The 9,908-nt window shown below is 37.3% G+C and overlaps 1 pseudogene; it reads right to left on the reverse strand.

Moving 5' to 3' along the window:
• Positions 1–2,790: 2,790 nt before the first annotated feature.
• On the reverse strand, positions 2,791–8,120 carry LOC145157683 (uncharacterized; annotated as a pseudogene).
• Positions 8,121–9,908: the final 1,788 nt, after the last annotated feature.

A 9,908-nucleotide genomic window follows, 5' to 3' on the forward strand; every position in this document is an offset into this window, starting at 1 on the left:
CCATGCCCCGTTTAATGGCTCACATAACTGTAGTAATGTATATGTAGTGAATGTCCTAGCTGTATTGTATGTTCTCCCTCTGTCTAGCCTGTATGTTTGTTTCTCATCACTCTGTATGGTATTGTATGTACTAGCTGTATTGTGTGTTCTCTCTCTATCTAGCATGTATTGTAATGTTCTGTGTGTACTAGCTGTATTGTGTGTTCTCTTTCTATCTAGCATGTATTGTAATGTTCTGTGTGTACTAGCTGTATTGTGTGTTCTCTCTCTATCTAGCATGTATTGACTCATGAATAAACTGACTCATTGTATGATTCATTGTTCTAGTAATAATATTAATAACTCCCTAAGCTACACCTATAGTAGCTTACTAGTAATCTGACTTGAATGTATAGACATGTATGTATACCCTTGCTACCCAAGGGTATGGAATTGACCGATAGAACTTTTATGTCTATACATGTATACATAATATATAACTAATATTTAGACGACCTTCGGACGAATAACCGATGCTCTAAAGCCACATCCCAACGAGGAAAAGGAGATAAAGCGAGCTAGCCTTCCTAAGTCCTTTAAACATTACTTATATAACTATACATATATAGGCATGCAATTGACAATATAAAAGTATAAAAGAAGTTTTGTAAAACCTTATAAACGTTTAACAACTAAGAAAAGATGACTTGATGTCGGTTTGTAAAACGGTTTGAAAGTAGCATATTTGATAAGAACAGTTTTAAGTATAAGAAAAACCTTTGTTTGAAACACAATTGAAACTGGGTTTGAAAAGAAACATTCAGTATGTAAGACAGTTTGATAAAGAGTTTTAAACAAGTGAAAATGTTTTGGAAAGTCATTTGAAGTAATCTGTTTGGTAAAACAGCTAAAAGTGTTGTAAATCCATTTGTATGCTAGTTATTAATCACATGTGATTGATATAATAACTAGCATGATTCAACTTTTATCCCCCCCATAAAGCATTTAAAAATTATTAAAAGGTTAATTAAAGGGGTATGAACTCACCTGTAGCAAGTGGTTGGGAAGAACGGACTGTATTGGATGCTAAGTGTCAAGTGAAGACTTGTACACACTCTATGATCCTAGTTAACATATAATATCACATATATGTATCCAATTAGTCTTTAAACAACTAAATAACAAAGTTAAGACATCCTAGGGCATGTTAAACACTTTATTTAAGTGTTATAAGTGCTAAGGATTTCATCTAAGTGCTGTGGGACATTGCTATTGAGTTTAGGGTTCAAGGGAACCCTCTTTTTGAGTTTACGGTTTGGAGACCATAACTCATTGAGTTTACGGTCGTAAACCCATGAGTTTACGGCCGTAAACTCATGCTTCTTTGACCACTTTGTGTTTTGAAGCCTTATAAGTCCTTAGAAGCATTTCTATATTGAAGTATAAGCCTATGAAGGTGATTGTGGCATCAAATCACTCTTATATGTAGTTTACGGCCCATAAACCACTTCTCCATGTGTTTACGGCCGTAAACACATATAATCTAAGGTCTTTTGATGTTTTCAAGTCCTAAACACATCAAGGAAAGGGTCTAGGCTAGTTTCCAAAGCTTGAGAAGGGACTAGGGCCACTTTGGCATACTTTTTAGGGTTTACGGTCCAAGAACATCTTGGACCGTAAACACCTTTGATCTTCACTTTCTTGGGTGATTTCTTGATGTATAGAAGTGTAACAAACCTTAAGATACTCTAGGATAGAAGCACTTACAAGATAGAGGCTTGAAATGGTACCAAAAGGCCAAGAACACTAGTGTGTGTTCTTGGTGAAACTTGAAGATCTAACATTTTTGAATGATTTCACAGATGTAAGTGTGTTAAAACACTAGATTAAGTAATATCTCAACTTAAATGGGTTAGAAACGCTTACAATATTGAAGATCAAGAAGAAAAGTCGAAGCTACTTGAGAGAGAATTGAGTTTGGATCTTGAAAAGTGAAAAAGTGATTTAAATGGCTAAGTGCCATATATATACTCTTGGGGTTTACGGCCGTAAACACCAAGTTTAGGCCATAAACTCCAAACTCTTGGAGTTTCGGGACTTTGTTGTTGCACAATAAACCCTAGGGCATCCTCTCTCCTGATATCTCCTAAAGTGTTAATCCTAAAATACTCAAACTTATTCCAAAAAGCTTGAAAATTAGCAGCATCAGTTCTGACTTTTATTGAATTGAAATGTTGTACAGAATAGAAATTTCGGGTTGTCACAATTATGGATTCCATTAAAACACATAATGATCAAGAATTAAACTAACAAGCAAGTTACAAATAATTCCTATGATCTTCTAAACTCATAAGTTCAAGAACATGCATATCAACAATTTCAAGAATCATAAAATTAACCATATAAAACTTGAAATTTTGATAATAGCTATTGAAAATGGATTAGCATAACCATTACACCATCTAAAACAAGTTTTATAAGACCAAAACAGTTTAGGGTAATGTTTCTAGTCCATTTCCAGCAGTAAAAGTCGAAAACCTGCATTCTGGGGCTCCTACTCGTCGAGTGCATGAACCTACTCGACGAGTAGGATGAGTTTACTCATGGACTCGGCGAGTTCATGCTGCAGAGTGCAGAAAAAGTAAGTTTTTTCACAATTTTGCATCAAGTATCAAACAAACAAGCCTAGGCTCTGATACCACTGTTGGGCTTTGAGCATTCTAACACTCCTAAGGTGTACATGCAACCCTAGAAACCTTGGATCTATGTTTTACTATGATACATGCAAAATTGATTTCCAAGGTTCCTAACCTATCTAGAATACATGGGGAACTTTTAATGATAAAAGATAGTAAGAAATACATACCTTTAGTTGCTTGGATTCCTTGAGAACCTTGTGAGCCTAGCACCTCAAGTGTGATGCCTCAAATGTCTCACATAACACCAAATACACTTGGAATAACCTTGAGAGAAATAGAACACTTATAAAATCGGCTATGCCCTCTTGTTCTCACACTAATGTCGATTTTGGTTGCTCACATATTCCTTTTATAGTGTGTCATAGGTAGGGTTACACCATGTAAACCCTAACTTGACATGGCTCTTCATTTCCACGATCCATGTGTTCAAAGACACCATGGAGCATCCATGGAGTATCCTATGGGTTTTAGCCCAACTTGATAATCCATGGAGCATTAGTGATGCGTGTATGGGCTTGATTTAGTGAGTGGGGTAGTGTTTAGGTAAATTAAGCTAGAATAACAACCACAAATATATGGAATGAAAAGGATAGATTTGATAAACAAACTAGACCTATAGCTTGTAAATCTGAAGACAAACTAAGACCTATTAGTTTGAATTCGATCAACTCAAGGATCACGTCCAAAAGATGATAATTTGTGAACTATGACAATAATTCAAAGTGAAAATAAGGGTTCTTTGATTAAAATTCGTGCCTTATCTTTCCCATGCATAAACTTGGCTTTATATGAAGCCTTTATTACAAACTTGGTGGTTACAAGCCAACCAACCAATTATTCATTAAAACTAGTAAATGAAATTTAAGGAAACTCTTGAAATAACACAAAAAAAACATCCAAGACACTTGAGAATGAAAAAAAAACGTCTATGCTTCATTAAGGAGTCATATGAAGCATTAAGGAGCCATAAGAAGCATTAAAGTGCAACCATAATCCACCAAAGAGTGATAAAAATGGCTAGGAGACTTTATGAAGCAAAAAGTAACGTTTTTAGCACTTATGAATCCTTAAAAATGTTGCCCTAGCCTTCATGCAACCCTAATTCAATTTGTGGGTTACCATGCATAACCCAACCATTGAGCCCAAGCCACCTTCTAGCCCACTAGTAATCACTAATCCATCACCTTTTGGGCTTTCATAATCCATGCATGGATCATCCCCTCCCCCTTTGAAAGGAATTGACCTCAATTCATCAAGTCCATCATCATCAAGATAAGGTGAAAGATCTCCCACATTAAAGGTAGCATGCACTCCATGGTCTCCTCCCAAATCTACCTTATAAGCATTATCATTGACACGTGACACCACTTTATAAGGACCTTCGGCTCTTGGCATTAACTTGTTTTTCCTTTTGTTAGGAAAACGTTCTTTCCTCATATGTACCCACACCAAGTCACCATCTTGAAAGACACGTGGTTTCCTATGCTTGTTTGACTTCTGTTTGTACAACTCATTCACCGTTTCAATCTTCTCACGAACTTGTTGGTGTAGTTTCATCATGGCCTTCAACTTGTCATTAGCATCCTTGTGAACCAATTCATCCTTTGGCAATGGAATCAAATCCAAAGGCATGTAAGGATTCACACCCTACACTACTTCAAAAGGAGAATGACCTGTTGCATAAGTAGGAGAACGATTATAGGCAAATTCAGCATGTGCAAGTTTGATGTCCCAATCTTTTTGAGTTTTGCTAACCAACCCTCTCAACAAAGTACCCAAAGTTCTATTAGTCACCTCCGTTTGTCCATCCGTTTGTGGATGATGGGATGTACTAAAAAGTAACTTAGTACCCACTTTCCTCCATAAAGTGTTCCAAAAGTAACTTAGAAACTTGGAATCCCTATCAGAAACAATTGTTTTAGGAATACCATGCAAACGAATCACCTCTTTAAAGTACAAATCAGCCACATTAGATGCATCATTGGTTTTATGACATGGCACAAAGTGAGCCATTTTTGAAAACCTATCCACCACCACCATAATGGAATCCTTCCCCCTTTGAGTTCTAGGCAAAGCCATAATGAAATCCATGGACACATCTTCCCAAGGACGAATAGGAACCGGCAAAGGAGTGTAGACACCATGCTTGAAAGTTGTTTTCGCCATGTGACATGTAACACACTTGCCCACTATGTTGGTTACATCCCCCAACATTTTTGGCCAAAAGAAATGTTCTTTAAGCACCTCCAAAGTTTTGGTAATGCCAAAATGACCAGCCAAACCAACGCCATGAGCTTCACGAATCAGCAACTCCCGTATTACATGTTTTGGGACACAAAGGCGATTGCCTTTAAATAGAAAGCCATCTTGAATCACAAATTCACCATTAGGACCACCTGCACATTTCAAAAACATATCTGCAAAGTCCATATCAGATTGATAATGGTCCTTTAGAGTTTCAAATCCCAAGAAACGAACATCCAAAGTCACCAACAATGAGTAACGCCTCGAGAGTGCATCAGCCACCACATTGCTTTTTCCATCCTTGTATTTGCATGAAAAATGAAAGGATTGCAAGAACTCCACCCACTTTGCATGTCTTGTGCTCAACTTTTGTTGCCCATTGATGTACTTCAAGGATTCATGATCAGAATGCAAAATAAAATGATTTGCACGCAAATAATGACTCCAATGATCTAAAGCACGAACAATAGCATAAAACTCCTTATCATAAGTGCAATAATTCAAACGAGCACCACCCAAATTTTCAGAAAAATAAGCAATAGGACGTTTGGATTGGATCAAAACAGCCCCAATACCAACTCCACTTGCATCACACTCCACTTCAAATGGTTGAGAAAAATCTGGAAGAGCCAAAATAGGAGCATCACGCAACAATGCCTTGAGTTTCTCAAACGCCTTTTGAGCTTCTTTTCCCCATGCAAAGACTCCTTTCTTCAAACAACCTGTTATGGGACTTGCAATGGTGCTAAAATCACGAACAAATCTTCTATAGAAAGAAGCAAGACCATGAAATGATCTAACTTCAGAAATGCTAGTAGGAATAGGCCATGACTTGATTGCTTCAGTTTTGGATGGGTCCACGGACATGCCATTTCTTGACACCACAAGACCCAAAAATGCCACTTCTTCCACCAAAAACGAACATTTTTCTTGCTTCCCATAGAGTTTTTGAGCTCTAAGCATCTCGAAAACCTGTTTTAAGTGCTCCAAATGATCCTCCAAGCTCTTGTTATATACCAAGATATCATCAAGGTACACCACCACAAACCTGCCCAAAAAAGATTTTAGCACTTCATTCATTAGTCGCATGAAAGTGCTAGGTGCATTAGTTAGACCAAAAGGCATCACGGTCCATTCATACAAGCCATGTTTAGTTTTAAAGGCTGTTTTCCATTCATCCCCTTCACGCATACGAATTTGATGGTAACCACTTCTCAAATCAATTTTTGAGAACACAATAGAACCATGCAACTCGTCTAGCAAATCATCAACTCTAGGAATAGGAAATCGGTATTTTATGGTGATGTTATTAACAGCACTACTATCAACGCACATCCTCCAAGAACCATCTTTTTTTGGAACCAACAAAACTGGAACAACACAAGGACTTAGGCTTTCACGAACATAACCCATTTTCATGAGTTCATCAATTTGTTTTTGCAACTCTTTTGTCACCTCCGGATTACATCTATAGGCAGCTTTATTAGGCAAAGGAGCACCCGGAATAAGGTCAATTTGGTGTTCAATACCACGGATTGGAGGCAAACCCGGTGGTAATTCGCTTGGAAACACATCTTGAAACTCCAAAAGCAAATCAGCAATAGCGTTTTCTCCATGCACGATCTTCTCCATCTTTGCATGCTCTTTGGCCACAAGCATGTAAATCACATCACCTTTGTCAAGAACTTGCTCCACCTCCCTTTCACTAGCAAACACAGAAAGATTAGGTTTTTTTACTTGTTTAGAATTCATGGACCTTATCGCCGTTAGGGACATGGGTTTTAACACAATTTTTTTATTATTGTGTTTCAACTCATATTCATTGCTCCTCCCTCTATGTAACACGTCCCTATCAAATTGCCAAGGACGCCCCAACAAAATATGACATGCATCCATAGGAATAACATCACACAACACTTCATCTTCATAAGATCCCATAGTTAGACCAACTCTAACCTGTTTTGTCACCTTTATTTTGCTTCCATCATCCAACCAATGAAGAACATATGGTTTTGGATGGTTTGTAGTAGACAAACCCAATTTGGTCACCATTTCATTAGAAGCAACATTAGTACAACTTCCACCATCAATAATCAAATTACACCACTTATCTCTAACCAAACATTTGGTGTGAAACAATTGGTCTCGTTGATCCATATCAGCCACAGTTTGAACCCCTTGAGTTTTAAGGGTTCTAAGCACCCAAACTGTATCATACACCGGTGCTTCATACTCTACCTCCTCCTCTTCTTCCTCTTCTTTTTGTATATCATGAAAAATACCCGCCAACCTCTCTTCTTCCTCCAACTCTTCACGACATTTAATGGCCTCCCTTAAAGTCACCACCCTTTTGTTTGGACAAGCATTTTGGTAATGACCAAAACCTTGACACTTGAAACATCTAATTTTCGCCAAACTAGTTTCTTTGGTACCACTAGTAAGTTTAGGAGCAACGGGAACACTACTAGAACCAGAAGGAGTAGAAACAGAATTTTGTCTATTGCTAGACTCGGGCTTGGACCACGACTTTGACTTAGGACTTTCAAGACTTGAACTTGAACTCCCACCAAAACGTGCTTTGGCTTGCCCCTCCAACTTCAAACACAAACCACAAAGAGTTCCAAAATCAGCATAAGGATACAACTCCACAACATTGGCAATGTTGTAGTTCAACCCTTTTAGAAAACGAGTCATTTTTTGTTCTTCAATTTCTTCAATATCCCCCATCAAGGACAACTTCTCAAATTCATCAATGTATTCTCCAACACTCATTTTTCCTTGCCTCAAATCAGCAATCTTCTTGTAAGTGGCAATTCTATGAGTAGAAGGAACATATCTCTTTCTTAGCTTTCGTTTTAGAGAAAGCCAAGAACAAATTTTTTCTTTGCCTTCACGGGTTCTCTTGGCCTTAAGCCCTTCAAACCACAATGAAGCACCACCACTTAGCTTGAGAATGGCATACTTGCAGCTTTTTTCGTCATCCACTTCTTTGAACTCGAACATTCTTTCAATCTTCCTTTCCCACTCCAAGTAGCGTTCAGGATCAGTTCCACCAACAAATTCAGGCAAGTCAGACACCTTGAATTCTTCCACAACCCTATGTTCACCACGGCGGGGTTGCCTTCGATTTCCACCTTCTTGGATGTTTCTTAATGCTTCACAAAGATTTTGTAGGAACTCCGGATCATCAAAATCCATTCTGCGCTATGATACCACTTATGATGCGTGTATGGGCTTGATTTAGTGAGTGGGGTAGTGTTTAGGTAAATTAAGCTAGAATAACAACCACAAATATATGGAATGAAAAGGATAGATTTGATAAACAAACTAGACCTATAGCTTGTAAATCTGAAGACAAACTAAGACCTATTAGTTTGAATTCGATCAACTCAAGGATCACGTCCAAAAGATGATAATTTGTGAACTATGACAATAATTCAAAGTGAAAATAAGGGTTCTTTGATTAAAATTCGTGCCTTATCTTTCCCATGCATAAACTTGGCTTTATATGAAGCCTTTATTACAAACTTGGTGGTTACAAGCCAACCAACCAATTATTCATTAAAACTAGTAAATGAAATTTAAGGAAACTCTTGAAATAACACAAAAAAAAGGTCCAAGACACTTGAGAATAAAAAAAACGTCTATGCTTCATTAAGGAGCCATATGAAGCATTAAGGAGCCATAAGAAGCATTAAAGTGCAACCATAATCCACCAAAGAGTGATAAAAACGGCTAGGAGACTTTATGAAGCAAAAAGTAACGTTTTTAGCACTTATGAATCCTTAAAAATGTTGCCCTAGCCTTCATGCAACCCTAATTCAATTTGTGGGTTACCATGCATAACCCAACCATTGAGCCCAAGCCACCTTCTAGCCCACTAGTAATCACTAATCCATCACCTTTTGGGCTTTCATAATCCATGCATGGATCAATTACCCCACTATACAAGTAATGGGTAATTTACACAATCAACCCATATATTTAATTAGTCTTCTTTTGATCACTTAATTAATTTCAAATTAATTCTTGATCAATACTAATTAAATAATATTATTAATATATTAGAACTTATAATATATTAATAAACATTAAGTGTTATTTCTCTCATTTTAGTCTATCCAAATGCATGATGCCATGCAACCCAAATGGACTATGCCAACCGGGTCAAGTACATCCCAGAAATAGTTATGAACTTAGACACCTAATCGAACAGTTATAACCATACTGATTGACGAGTGTTTAACATGACGACCTACTGGCGTCGAAACTGATGTGACATTTGTCACCCCTTGGCTTGCCGGCCAAACTGTAGCGAACAGTCGGGATGCAGGATTGTCAGTCCCGTATAGATCTATACACACAATGCCCGCTCTCCCTCCAGGAGACTCTGGTTACAAAACGCGACATAACAAGTATATTGCTATGCCGTGAAGTAGTGGTTTCACATTACTGTTATCTTGTTCTTGTTATCGTATGTTCCTTCCTGTTCTTGTTATAGCATGTTCCTCCCTGTTCTAGTTATAGTATGTTCCTTCCTGTTCTAGTTATAGTATGTTCTGAACCCCTAAACTATACATATTATACTTTACTAGTATGTTTGTTTTGTAATGTCCCTGATTTGTAGAAAAGACTCGATTATTTATTGAGTTATGCTTGTACTTTAAAAACAGAGTTTTATAACCAACAAAGTAACATAACTTAAAAGAGTTTTTGAATTGACTTGATCACTAACAAAAGCATAAGAAATCATTTAATGTGATGGTTATCACAGGTAAATATTTACTCAATATCATTGTGTTCAACTTGTATTCCCCCCTTAAAAGCATTTAAAACATTTAAAAGATTGATTATATGGGTATGAACTCACCTTATGTGGGTGATTCAATTGAAGATTCGAGTAAGGATGAGAAGGTCCACGAATGAAGTCCCGAGGCACAAACGAGTCCTAATTGACATATATTGATACATATATGTATATAATTA

This window comes from Lactuca virosa, chromosome 2 (assembly GCF_052849685.1).
Source record: "Lactuca virosa cultivar CGN04683 chromosome 2, Lactuca_virosa_CGN04683_v6, whole genome shotgun sequence".
Classification (NCBI taxonomy): Eukaryota; Viridiplantae; Streptophyta; class Magnoliopsida; order Asterales; family Asteraceae; genus Lactuca; species Lactuca virosa.